At 40.7% G+C, this 12,115-nt stretch overlaps 1 protein-coding gene and 1 long non-coding RNA gene across 2 annotated transcripts in view; both read left to right on the forward strand.

Moving 5' to 3' along the window:
* asic1b (acid-sensing (proton-gated) ion channel 1b) overlaps positions 1-12,115 on the forward strand; it is a 167,647-nt gene that overhangs the window by 39,606 nt on the left and 115,926 nt on the right. The gene's annotated exons all lie outside the window — the stretch shown is intronic.
* LOC104953474 (uncharacterized) overlaps positions 10,664-12,115 on the forward strand; it is a 4,045-nt gene continuing 2,593 nt past the window's right edge. The window contains exons 1-3 of the long non-coding RNA XR_799226.1: positions 10,664-10,674; positions 10,819-10,826; positions 11,945-11,947. This is a non-coding gene — a long non-coding RNA (uncharacterized lncRNA). The remainder of the gene's footprint in view (positions 10,675-10,818; positions 10,827-11,944; positions 11,948-12,115) is intronic.

The following is a 12,115-nucleotide window of genomic DNA, read 5'->3' on the forward strand; positions in this document are numbered from 1 at the left end:
GGTTTCCTGGCGTTTCAGGCTGCAAAAGTTGAGCAATGTTCAGGCTTTTGAAGGCTTCTGATGCTTTCGGTGGATAGCGTCAGTCCAATTCAAATCATATGCCAGTACAACAAGCTCTAGCCATCAAACCGCATTGCTTCCTATCCCCAGGGGCGGGAGATTCATGTGATTGGTTGTTGGTCGAGCTTCAGACACGCCCGCCGGCAAGCTTTTTCCAAAGCCGCTGTGTGGACGAGCCGTTACTGTACCGGCACTTCAGCTTCAGTTGTAGTGACCTTCAAATTGTAAACAATGTTCAACCTTTTAGTCAAACAATTCCACACTGTGCAGACTGTGCAGACCAGGCTAGAGGAGACGAAGCAATAACTTAATTGTTTGTTTTTAAAGGTTTCATTGTCTTTCTTTTGAGAAAACTTTTGATGTATTCCCACCAATATGTTTAAGATCGGAAGCTTTCTTTATGTGTTCAACTGATATTGCATCCAAAGAAGATGTGGCGATCTTCTTCTGAATTCATTTATTTACGCTCGATAACCTAGGAGATTGTTCACTTTCTGAAATTGCAGACTGAGGGTTTGTGGCCGTAGCTGTGCCTGTGTTTGTGTTGTTGCCTGTGTGTGTGTGTGTGTGTGTGTGTGTGTGTGTGTGTGTGTGTGTGTGTGTGTGTGTGTGTGTGTGTGTGTGTGTGTGTGTGTGTGTGTGTGTGTGTGTGTTTGATTTAGTTTGAGTGTAAATGCATGACTGCACTCCAGCTCACTGGATTTTGATATTTCCATGTAAATGGGTGCTTGGCTTTCTATGCCAGACTGACGAGAGCATGAATAAACAACACCTGGACAGAGACAGGAGGATTACTTTGATAAAAACATGCAAGAATGTCGTCGTTTCTCACAGGTTCCCTTTTAGTTCTTCACCTAGATGTGGATAGACGTCAAAACTATATAGGTCGGAAAAGAGTGAAGATATAGAATAAATGACAATATCTGTTTTGTTTTCCTCCTCTGGTTTTTGAAGTCGTGTGTCAAGTCGGTGATAATGTTAGAGACAGAGGAAACAGAAGCAGGCAATAAATTGCTAAAATAATACATATATTTTTCCATTTTGCCATGTCAAAGAACTTTCCTTAACCCTTAAACAAATATTTACAAGTAGGATACAGGGCCAAACATACAATGTCACAATCTCCTTTTAATATTTTATTTTTACTTTAACATCCAGAAAAGACTGAATGGAAACTAAAACTAGAATTGAACAGAAATCCTTCCTATCTTTGTATAGGAGCCCTTTTTTAATTTTTTTATCTGTTATTCACGGAAACACAACATTTCAAAAAAGAAGATAGTTCTCTACAGTTCTCCCGTATTGATCACTTTGAGTGTTCTCAGCATTTGTCCTTTAAAATGACCTATGTTTATGTTTTATAGAATGCGACCTCTTGAGACCCGTATGAAATGTCTCAATAACGGATGACGGGAGTATTGCAACAAGTTTATAGCGGCTAAATAAACACCCATCAGGGATGAGGTTGAGGACAATGGTTATGCTTTGATCTGACTATCAGATGGATGTTCATGAGTCAGCGCTGGTTAATTTAATCTGTGACTAGAAACTTACCCTAACCGTAACCTGTGCCTAAACTTTACCAAGTCTCAAGGCTCTCATCAGAAGAAATACTTGAAGGCCAATGTGTAACAGTTGGAAGGCACTGACAGAAGAATTTGCATTTCAAGTCAAAGGTTTTGAAAAAGTGTGGGGTCATCAACCTATGACCCCACACTTTCCCTTATCATAACCAAACGTTTTTGTTATTGCCTCAATCTAACCACGTCTCAGGAGGCTAATTCGAAGGTGTACATAAAGGCAATTTACTGTCATTTTGGAAGGCACTGAAAAACAATGTTGATCTTCCGATTGGAGGACCTCCAATCATACATTTTGTTTTGAGGTAATTTGAGTATTTGAGGCTAATGCTAACGCAAAACTAGCATCTTGAATAGAAGCAGCTGCTCAGTTGACCCAGGCTCGGAACTGAGTGCCAGACAGCGGGACACTAATTACAAAAGCTTTCAACAAAATCAACAGAACAGTGATGAACTGTACGGGGGACACTCCCTGGCTCTGAGCATTTTAGTGATTGCATTTAATGGAGAGATAAAGTCAGGGCGGCAGTATTGTTCGTTCCAGGGACATCGGTCCAGTTGAGCAGCTGTTTCCAGCAGCTGCACAAACATTAGATACAATTAAAAACACATCACATTGTGTAGATCAGGTATGCGTATTGTTTTATATAAAGCCAGTTAGACTGCGGGAAGATCCTTTACATTAAATCAATAATGTCACGCATTATTCACTGTTGAAGGGTACAGTCATTCTGATTTAAATGGTAATTAATTTTGATATATGTCAGACACATGTAGCCGCAAAGTGCGCAGCTGTTTGCTCTGTGTAATACTTTGTATTGTGCCAGTTAGCTTAGCGTTGACTTGATCTATCAACTTTAATACATTTTATTTTACTCAAATACACGATTGATTGTTAAAGTGGGTTGAGGTTTTTTGGGTTTAAGAAATGTCTTAACATTTGGATCCAAATCATTTTTAGTCATTTAGTTTATAAGACTTGTTCTTATCTCCAGAAATAAACCATCATCAGTTTTCTCAATATTTAAGGCCATGCAGACCTGGGAAGACATTTCGTTTTATTTTTTTAAAGTGTTACACTCTTATTATAATCTTTCCTCTTGCTCTTGTTAGCATTCATAAGGGTAAGCGTTCTCTGGCCTGGAGTGAAACTTTAACCAGGGCAAAAGAAATCAGAGAGGAGTGAGAAAGAAAAAAGACGAATATATTTGGGGATGGTTTTAGACGAGGAGAAATTGTCAGACAACCCAGCCACTCAGACAAAGTTATCAGTATTAACGTGTCCATTTTATTTTCCCCTTGAATGTCCGGCAGTACACAGACAGAACACCTCTATTAACCTCGAGGACGACAAATTGATGCTAGGCAAATAAACAAAGACATCATTGTACCAGATGGGATTGCAGACGCTTGCTCACAGAAAACAGAGGATTCCTTTTCTTTAAAATAGATGCATCACAATGAGGAAACAATGGTCCACTACGTTTTACTGCAGGGAGCTTAATTTCAATTTTCGCTTTGTGTGAAAAGCCGCCTTCTGCATCCTTGGAAATGTCTTTCCGACAACCCAATAAATAATGAATATGTTATTATAAACTGAATGTCCCAGTTAGGTTTGTGTCAGTTTAATTCATCAATAATTCCGACCTTGTTTACCTTTTTACCCCTACTCTCCTTACAGAACCTTTCTGTCCTCTCCCATCTGATTCTACTCCTCAGGCACTTCAGAAGAAGTTCTTTCTCTCCACTGAAAACAACATCTTCCTGTTTAGCTTTGCTCTGAACCTCAATCGTTCTTTGTGTCATTAATATCCTCCAGATGTTGCCTTGCGCAAGTGGTTTTTCTCTGTGGGGAACTTGCTCTTTTGAAGCCTGTCTCTGTGACCACAGGCTTTGACCCAGCGCCAAACCTACACTCTAAAAACAAATTAAGGCGTCCTTTCATCACCACTTAATTAAATGCATGGTTGCAGGATAAAAATGTGAGTTAATTGATTTATATAAACATTTTAAGTTGCACACATTAATTTATAAGTTGTGTTGACGTAATAATGTTGGTAATTACATCAACTTAATATTGTGGGTCATTTGAACTCTGATTTCTGCGTTAATTGACTTAAAACAAAATTTAAGTTGTAGTAAGTAATGCAATTGGCTTGATAACTTAATTGTTCTACACCTTGAGTTAAGGACTTCAAGTAGGCCTACACTCCCACTTAACATGCCTGGACAAGTTCCGACAGTTAAGACAAATAGAAATATACAAAGGACATTTTAAGGTGAGTGTCATCTTTTGTCATTCAAATACAGTAGATGGCCTTGTAGTTGCACTGTAGGCAAATTGCTGTTTGACCAACATTAGCAGCCTTTGAACTGTGAATAGTTATGTGAGAGGGTACAAAGTAGTAGAGGCTACTGTGAGAGTAAAAATACTTTGGTTACTATTGTGATATCGCTTTTTATTAAAAATGAATCTCGGTGAAGCAGATCAAGGACATGCTTCTTGAGGTAGGATCGTTATTTAGAGTTATCATTGAAATGCAAGTTGTTGGCAGTCACCCATTCAGAATATATTGATTTAGGTCATCTCTCTTTTTTTCCTTTTTCAAAAATAGCACAATACAATTGAAGTACGCAGAGAACTATAGCCATCTGTAAGTTATTATTTTATAATCAAATCATTATTATTGAACTCAAAGACTCTATTTTCTGAGGAAGCTGAGATCCTTCCGCGTGTGCAGTAAGATGCTGGAGATCTTCTACCAGTCTGTTGTGGCCAGNGTCAGCTGTGATTCAGGTGTTCATGCACCTTATCATATGGCATGTGTCAATAAATGTTCAAACAAAATGAATTCTCTCCTGATTGAAACATCATGTGTTGAAATAAACAACTGCAATTACAAAATAAAAAGTGAATTGCCTAATATTTTCTTGTGGAATCAATTAATTTCTTTCTTTAAAGGCAAAAACATTAAAAAACTAAGAAACTATTGAATACAATATATTTGGAGCAACTTAATTTATAAATGGTTGTCAACTTAAAAACGTGTGTTCACAATGATGGTAATTAAGTTAAAAAATTCCTTTAAAATCATACGTAAAATAAGTTGGAACAACTTAATTTTTGGAGTAAACAACTTAAAAACTTGTATCCCAAATGAGGGTAATTAAGTACATACAACTTAAAATTCCTTTTAAATCATGTGGTATAACTAGTCGGAACAACTTAATCTTTTGAGTAATCAACTTCAAAACTTGTGTTTATGCTACCAATTATTAAGTAAGTGGTAATTCTCTGATTGTAGAGGAAAAGCCTTCTCCCCTAACTCAAATAACTTCGTTGCTTTAAGACAATTTCATTAGAAGTTATCTTAACTCAATAAACATAGATGCAAACTGTTGTGTTGATTTTCTTTGTTGAGCCAAGGCATTTGTTTTTAGAGTGTAGATGTTGAAGCAAACTCACCCACATGTGTCCAACAGAGGAGGGAGAAAAACCAGATGGAGAGAAATACTATGTGGATACATAGCCTCTGTCACAGTAAGGCCTTCAGAAGTGACTACTGTAGCTTGTTTAAGATCATTTCTGGTTCCACCTCTGCTTCTCAGTGTAAAGAGTTGTACTCGATACAGAGGGCTGTGTTATGCTGTGTCGGCCAATCAGTCGGACAGGCTAATAAAGGGCCTCCTGGTTTAGTAAGGAGGGAATAGTGACCCACAGGTTACTTCACCTTCTTGCTCCTCACCTCCTCTCTCGCTCCCTCAATCTTTAAACAGTTATCCCATTATGGTTGGCTTCTGTGTCCAATTTAATCTTGGCTGACCTGCCACCAGTTTTCACGCCTGGTGGAGTGAACACCAAGTCCTTGGAGAGCGAAGTCGATTGTATAGCTGTAAAAAAAACAAAGTGTGAGAAACAGTGGGTAGTATATAGTCTTTGTGCTATTGGCCCAGCAGGGCTTGTAATAGACAGCCTATCGCGGTTGCACTAAAATGAGAAAAAAAGCTCTCAGTGCTTGTGTGTGTGTCTGGCTTTATGATATTGCGAGTGTCAGACGGTGAAAATAACTTATATTATTTCAAAACTTTTCTTCTTTAATTCCCTTTGCCTTATCTTTCCAGCTCCTTAAATGCTCCTCTTTTTCTGCTGCTTCTCATGGCCTCTCTCTCTCTCTCTCTCTCTCTCCACCATTGCCGGACTCAACAGTGATTCAGCCGCTCAGGTGGAGGGGAAATTGGAGCCATGCATCAACCCTCTGTAGATTGACGATAGAAAAATTCCATTACAGTGTGTCGCATGTCTCTGGGGAGATGTCCAAGAGGGAGAGAAGCAAAAGAGGGCCAGCGGGAATATTTTAAGAGAGATGGGGAACAAGGGACTATTTTGATAAAGAATGTCCAACCTAGGGGACGGACGGGATAAAAGGGTAATGACTAGAAAGTCACCATTACAATGTATCACTGTCAAAGCATTGGGACCAGAGACGCAAAGGGACCGTTTGAACCTGTTCAGATCGGCTCCACAAGGAACTGTGATACTGCAACTGTCAGCCACATGTATACCTATTTTTTTTATATATTAATCTTCACAGTCAACAGTGTTGTGTAATTGTGAGTTCAACCTTGGATGATCACCGTTGCTTCTGATGTGTCACGTAAAGGACACACAGTCCTTTAAAGCTCCAGGGATGGTGTTGCGACCCCTGGCCTTTCCTTAGGAGGTGGACAACGAAAAATAGAAAATCGACCTTTGAACATTTATTATTTAGACTCAGTGGTCCCTTTATGAAGTGGACACCTGCTCCTACCAGCCAATCACGAGGCAGCAACTCGGTGCAAAGTATGCAGACATGGTGAAGAAGTCCAGTTGTTGTTCAAAACAAACATCGGAATGGCAAATAATTGTGATGTTAGTGATTTTGTTGTTTGGGGCCAGATTAGGTCTGGGGGATATTTACTTTCACGCCCAGCTTGTTGTGTGCAGTTCAAACAAACACTTGGGTATTAGCTGCTTTAGTTTAATTTGTTTAGCCCGGTGTGAAAACCGTGAACTGAACTTTGCTAGTCAAAGAAAACGGGAAACTACCACAGGATGGTGCAATTGGATTTTGAATACAGAGATAAACTACTACCGTAATTTTCGGACTATAAGGCGCACCTGAATATAATCCGCAGCAGCGGCATACCACTCTCGGTTCCACTTTTACTTTTGCGCACTACCTGTCTCACTCTTTTCCGGCCTCCAGCTTTTCCTGCTGGAACCCGCCGCTTAAAGGTGGGGGTCCGCGGACTGCCAAGGCACACAGGGCCACGTAGAGTTTAAAGGTGTTGGCCGTAGCTGTAAAAATCCATAGATTAGCCGCACCGTTATATAAGCCGCAGCGTCGAAAAATAGGGAAAAAGGCGCGGCTTATAGTCCGAAAATTACGGTAATTGCATCCGCTGATTGTCCATTGACCCTTCACTAGGTCCCTGGGCAATGATAGCGTAGCATCTGCCAGGTCCAGCCAGTGTTCGACTAATACAGGGGTCTGCTCCATAGACTTTTCATGATCGAAATGGACAAGAATCTCCAGCAACTGTTGAATACCACACATAATTCAGGTTTTCCTGTCTATAATAGTTCCCTGTCTCAGACTAGAAAGGTTTACTCAGGTGGCCACTGAATATATACAAATAAACAAGTAAAAGATAATATTAAATCTGTAGTGGATAATAAAACTGAAAACTTTAACCTACACAACATCTAGTAATTGCAGTCTTCAAATGTCCGCTGTTAGTCATCAAAGTGCTATAGATAGTCTTCTCTTTGTCAGACGATGCACATTTCTACACACAGTGGGGATTTACTGTGTGGCATTATTACGGTGAATAAGAGGTGCAATCGACAATTACAAAGTGTGAAACGCTTTAAAAAGCTTGAGACAAATTTACATTTTATAAAACAAATTTACAGAAGCAAAAACGATTGAACATTAAAAAAAACAAATTAACAAGATGCAAAACACTTTTACAAAGCTAGAGACAAATTTATTGAAGCACTTTAACATTTCCCGAAACACTTTGGCATTTCCCGAAACACTTTAACATTTGCCGAAACAATTTAACATGTCCCGAAATACTTTAACATTTGCCGAAACACTTTAACATTTGCCGAAACAAACTTAAGTTTGTTTTGGCGGATAGACCGCCGGTACCTATGGACGGTACGAGTGTGTTTATGGTCGTTAAACATGTTTTGCCGTTCTGTCAAAACCACCTGGGCCAAGTGACATGGTTTTGCTCATCACGATATACTTTCTGCCTGCAGGCTCTCTTTAGCTGTCTGTCTAATGAAGGTAAACACAGCGAAGGCTGTGTGTAAAGGCACGGACACACCAGGCTGATTATCGGCGTCGGTGGGCGTCAGGACGACGATGAGATGAGACCTACGATGAGACCTACACGCCCTACTCAGATTGGTGTGTCCCGCACCGTCGGGTCTTTTCAGCCGGGCCGACGCCTTTTCGGCCGAAAACCCGCCGATTCAACAGTCGACCAAAGGCAGTCGGCAAAAGAAATCACTCTGATTGGCTGTTCAGCTAGCGAATGAAGCGAAACGGAAGTGAAGGACCCAAACAAACTATTAAGAAGGCAAATCTGAGATTTCATTGAGCTCTAGCTCTCGACACAGGTTCGGGAAAGCCCCATGAGCTTCTCGCTGTAGAGTGAAAATGGAACGCACACGCTGTTTGTTGTTTGTTTATATCACGCTGTCTGTTCTTCTTCTCTCAGTTATCAAGCAGTCTGTCTTCCGGTTGTTGCCTCTTTTGAATGACGAATACACACTACCGCCGCCTGCTGGTAAGGAGAGTTATTGCCACTCACGCATGCGCAGTTCCCACGTGCGTCTTGGCCGTCAGCTGAAGTCTTTGCAGTGTGTTCCAGTGCGACACATGGCCAAAACGCAGAGACGCGAGGCGACGCAACTGTCGGGGTCTGTCTGTGTCAGTTATTTGTTGTCAGATTGGTGTGTCCGGCCCTTAAAAGGCACAGNGCTATGGTGTGCTTTGGTGAAGAAATCCTGGGTGTTTCTCAATGTCGAGTACGCTTGCTTGGTAGCACATATCTTCCGAGCGTCTTGCTTCAGAAGCAAGAATACTTCCTGGCATTCGGAAAACAAAGAGTGAAACAGGCTAGCAAGTGTGCAGGTGTGCTTCATACTGTATGAGAGGCCCCGCCTTACATTTTCCGCCACAGATTTGAGGAAATTGGTCCGTGCGCAAAGCATTGTGGGGATTTTAAGACCGCGGAGTCTACACATGTGCAGCCTCTAAATGTCTCCAAACAAAGTACGCTGGGCTCGGTAGAATTCCAAGTATGCTGGACATTGGAACATTCCTTCGGCGGCACTCGATGACGTAGTATGCTTGAAATAGTGGCTCTGGAGCAGCTTTACTCGAGATTGAGAAACACCCCCTGGATAGCTACAGAGTTGTGAGCTTGGATAAGGACCATTTCTTCTAAAATAGTGACACAATATAGTAATGTGATTAAAGACACATCATTTATCAGACTCTTGGGTCTTACGGGTGATGAAATGAAAGTAAAGAATTCATGATTACATTACATTTCATTTGGCTCACGCTTTTATCCAAAGGGACTTAAGTGCAAGATTCAGACTCCGAACAACATGGTCTCTTGAACTTATAATACATAAGAGTGTTGGGCGTCTTGAGGAAAAAACAAATATAAGTGGCATATTAAGGTCTGCATCAAAGAATTGCTTTATAATAAACTGTGACTAGAAAAAAGACAGTGAAGGCGATGGAGCAGCCATGGATAAGACCTTCTCTTTGTTTGTTTTCTATACCTTTTGGTGAGTTCATCTGTCAATGTCTGTCAATGTCAGTCCTCCAGTCAGTCATTCAGTCAGTGTACAGTTTTAAATGAATAAAAGATGCTTTGAGTTTCTAACTGGTGAAAGTAGAGATGTGTCACTCGAGGCTCAGACTCTGTGTATCCTTGTTATCATCTGTTCACCCACCACCGCCGTAAGGCAACAGCTCATCCAAGCTTCATTGCCTTTGTTTTCACTACTTTGATATTGTTTGTGTTGCAAACATGAGAAAAGGTGCCATTATTGAAATGTGGGCGGCTTATTCATCAAAAAGAGCTTCAAGAAGACCAGATTCAGAAATGACAGAAAAAGTGGTTTGATATTGTTGTCACAAGAAACATTACATTATCAATGGATGCCATATTTTTGAAAATGTGACATGCTTTTTTTTTCTACATCACCTCTTATCTCACCATTAGTGTTTCTAGAGGAAGAGCCCTTTTCTTTCTTGATAAAGCTATATTGAGAATGACAAATATGTGTTGAAATTAGTTTAGCTAGTCTTTGTTATCTGTTAGTTGTTCTGGTATTGTGACATCCCTGTTTCATAATCTCCAAAGCATCCATTTAAATAACCTGAATCTCCTTGACTTGATGTTAGAAAACATGAATTGAAGTGCTTTTCTCAAAATCATAATGTTCACTGATGGCTGTTTTTATCAACACTTATCTCTTGTATTTAAAAGTGTATTCATATGTACTCCTCCCCGACACAAAGTAAAATAATCTAAATGCCATTGTTTAAAAATGACTCTGCATTTAACAATAATAAAACAAGTTTTTGAATGTTAGACTCAGACAGAGTGGAGCTCCTACAGTACCACTGTTTGTTGAGGTGCAGAAAGGTGGCTGCAGGGCCAAGTGTTCAAATGGAGAAAATACTTCTATAATTGGAACAGTTTCCCTGTCCAGAGTGTCCTGCAAAGACACTGACTCAGTGCTTCAGTGAGCGTTTCAACATTCAGACTCTGCCAGCAGGATCCTAAGCCGTGCTCTCTCTCTCATCCTCATCCGTGAGCTGTCTGGATATTACCTTCTGATGTTTAATTAACAATATGCTGTAAGAGATGAAATATATATATAAACATTCATTCTAACCTCTGTCACCCTGGTGCTGTATCCTACACTTTTCCTTCTTAACCTTTCCTCTTTGCTGTAGACAACCGTCAGTCATTATCTGTTAATCGTTCCTCCTCAGCTCCCAGTCTTTTTATCTCTCTATTCCCTTGCCACAGATCTTTTTCTTCCCAGCAGCGGGGGTTTGTGAGGGAATTTAAAAGCATCAGAAATCATTTACAGATTGCTGAGTGTACAGTTCACACTGGCCCAGTTCACTGTGCAGAACTCAGAAAGGTGCAGGCAGCATATTCACACAGTCCATCTAATTTATTGCTCTATTCAGTATTACAAGTGTGTGTGTGTGTGTGTGTGTGTGTGTGTGTGTGTGTGTGTGTGTGTGTGTGTGTGTGTGTGTGTGTGTGTGTGTGTGTGCAAATAGGTCACACATAGTAAGGGCTTCAAATTCAATTTCCAGATTCAAGAGCTTACAGTAACATGCTGACCTGCAACTTTGGTGGATAAACCTCCCAACAGCAGAGCGAAGTTATCTGACATTTTGTATCTCTTTGTGCTGTACAGTTATCTAAAAAGCTTCCTAGGTTGTAATTTACTAAACTGGGGCAGACCTGCCTTTCCTGCTGTTTCCCTAGCAATTGAATATGTGTCGGTGTACAGCACATCCATCTGTTTTTCATTACCTTATATATTATTTAGTTCTCTCATTGTCCTAAACACTAAGATGCTTCAAGTTGTACGTTTGCCATATAGGCGTTTATGGAATGCTGCAACTTTCGCCGCTGCAGCATTCCTCTTTTTAATATGCAAAAGTAATTTTGTGTTAATGTCTAACTGACAGTTACAATGGATGTGCCAGGCCTCGGTTACAAATCAGTAGATTGGAGGTGGCAGCAGAGTGGACGCGACTAAAATACAGCTGCTGCACCCTTATTCTGTCACTGGGTTTATGTTCCTGCTCGCCAGGCGCCAACAGCTGAGAGATAAGTGCAGAGATTATTGGAAGGCAGTAGCTCAGTTCATTTGTCCATATTTACAGGTCCTGTTTGTGCATGTGTGTGTGTGTGTGTGCATGCGTGTGTGCGTGTGTGTGTGTGTGTGTGTGTGTGTGTGTGTGTGTGTGTGTGTGTGTGTGTGTGTGTGTGTGTGTGTGTGTGTGTGTGTGTGTGTGTGTGTGTGTGTGTGTGTGTGTGTGTTGCTATAACGAAGCAGCCTGCAGTCACTCTTTAGCTGTTCTAATGAAGGTAAACACAGCAAACAGCTGTGTGTAAAAGGCACAGCTCCACTTCCTACTTGGTGAACCTGTAACTTTCTCGTGTGCAAGAGTACGTATCTCTTGCGCAAGAGAAAGTATATTGTGATGAGCAAAACCATGTCAATTGGCCTAGGTGGTTTTGACAGAACGGCAAAACATGTTTAACGACCATAAACACACTCGTACCATCCATAGGTACCGGCGGTCTATCCGCCAAAACAAACTTAAGTTTGTGTCGGCAAATGTTAAAGTGTTTCGGCAAATGTT

The sequence above is a fragment of the Notothenia coriiceps genome, unplaced genomic scaffold (genome assembly GCF_000735185.1).
Source record: "Notothenia coriiceps isolate Sejong01 unplaced genomic scaffold, NC01 NC01_scaffold00021789, whole genome shotgun sequence".
In the NCBI taxonomy this organism is placed as follows: Eukaryota; Metazoa; Chordata; class Actinopteri; order Perciformes; family Nototheniidae; genus Notothenia; species Notothenia coriiceps.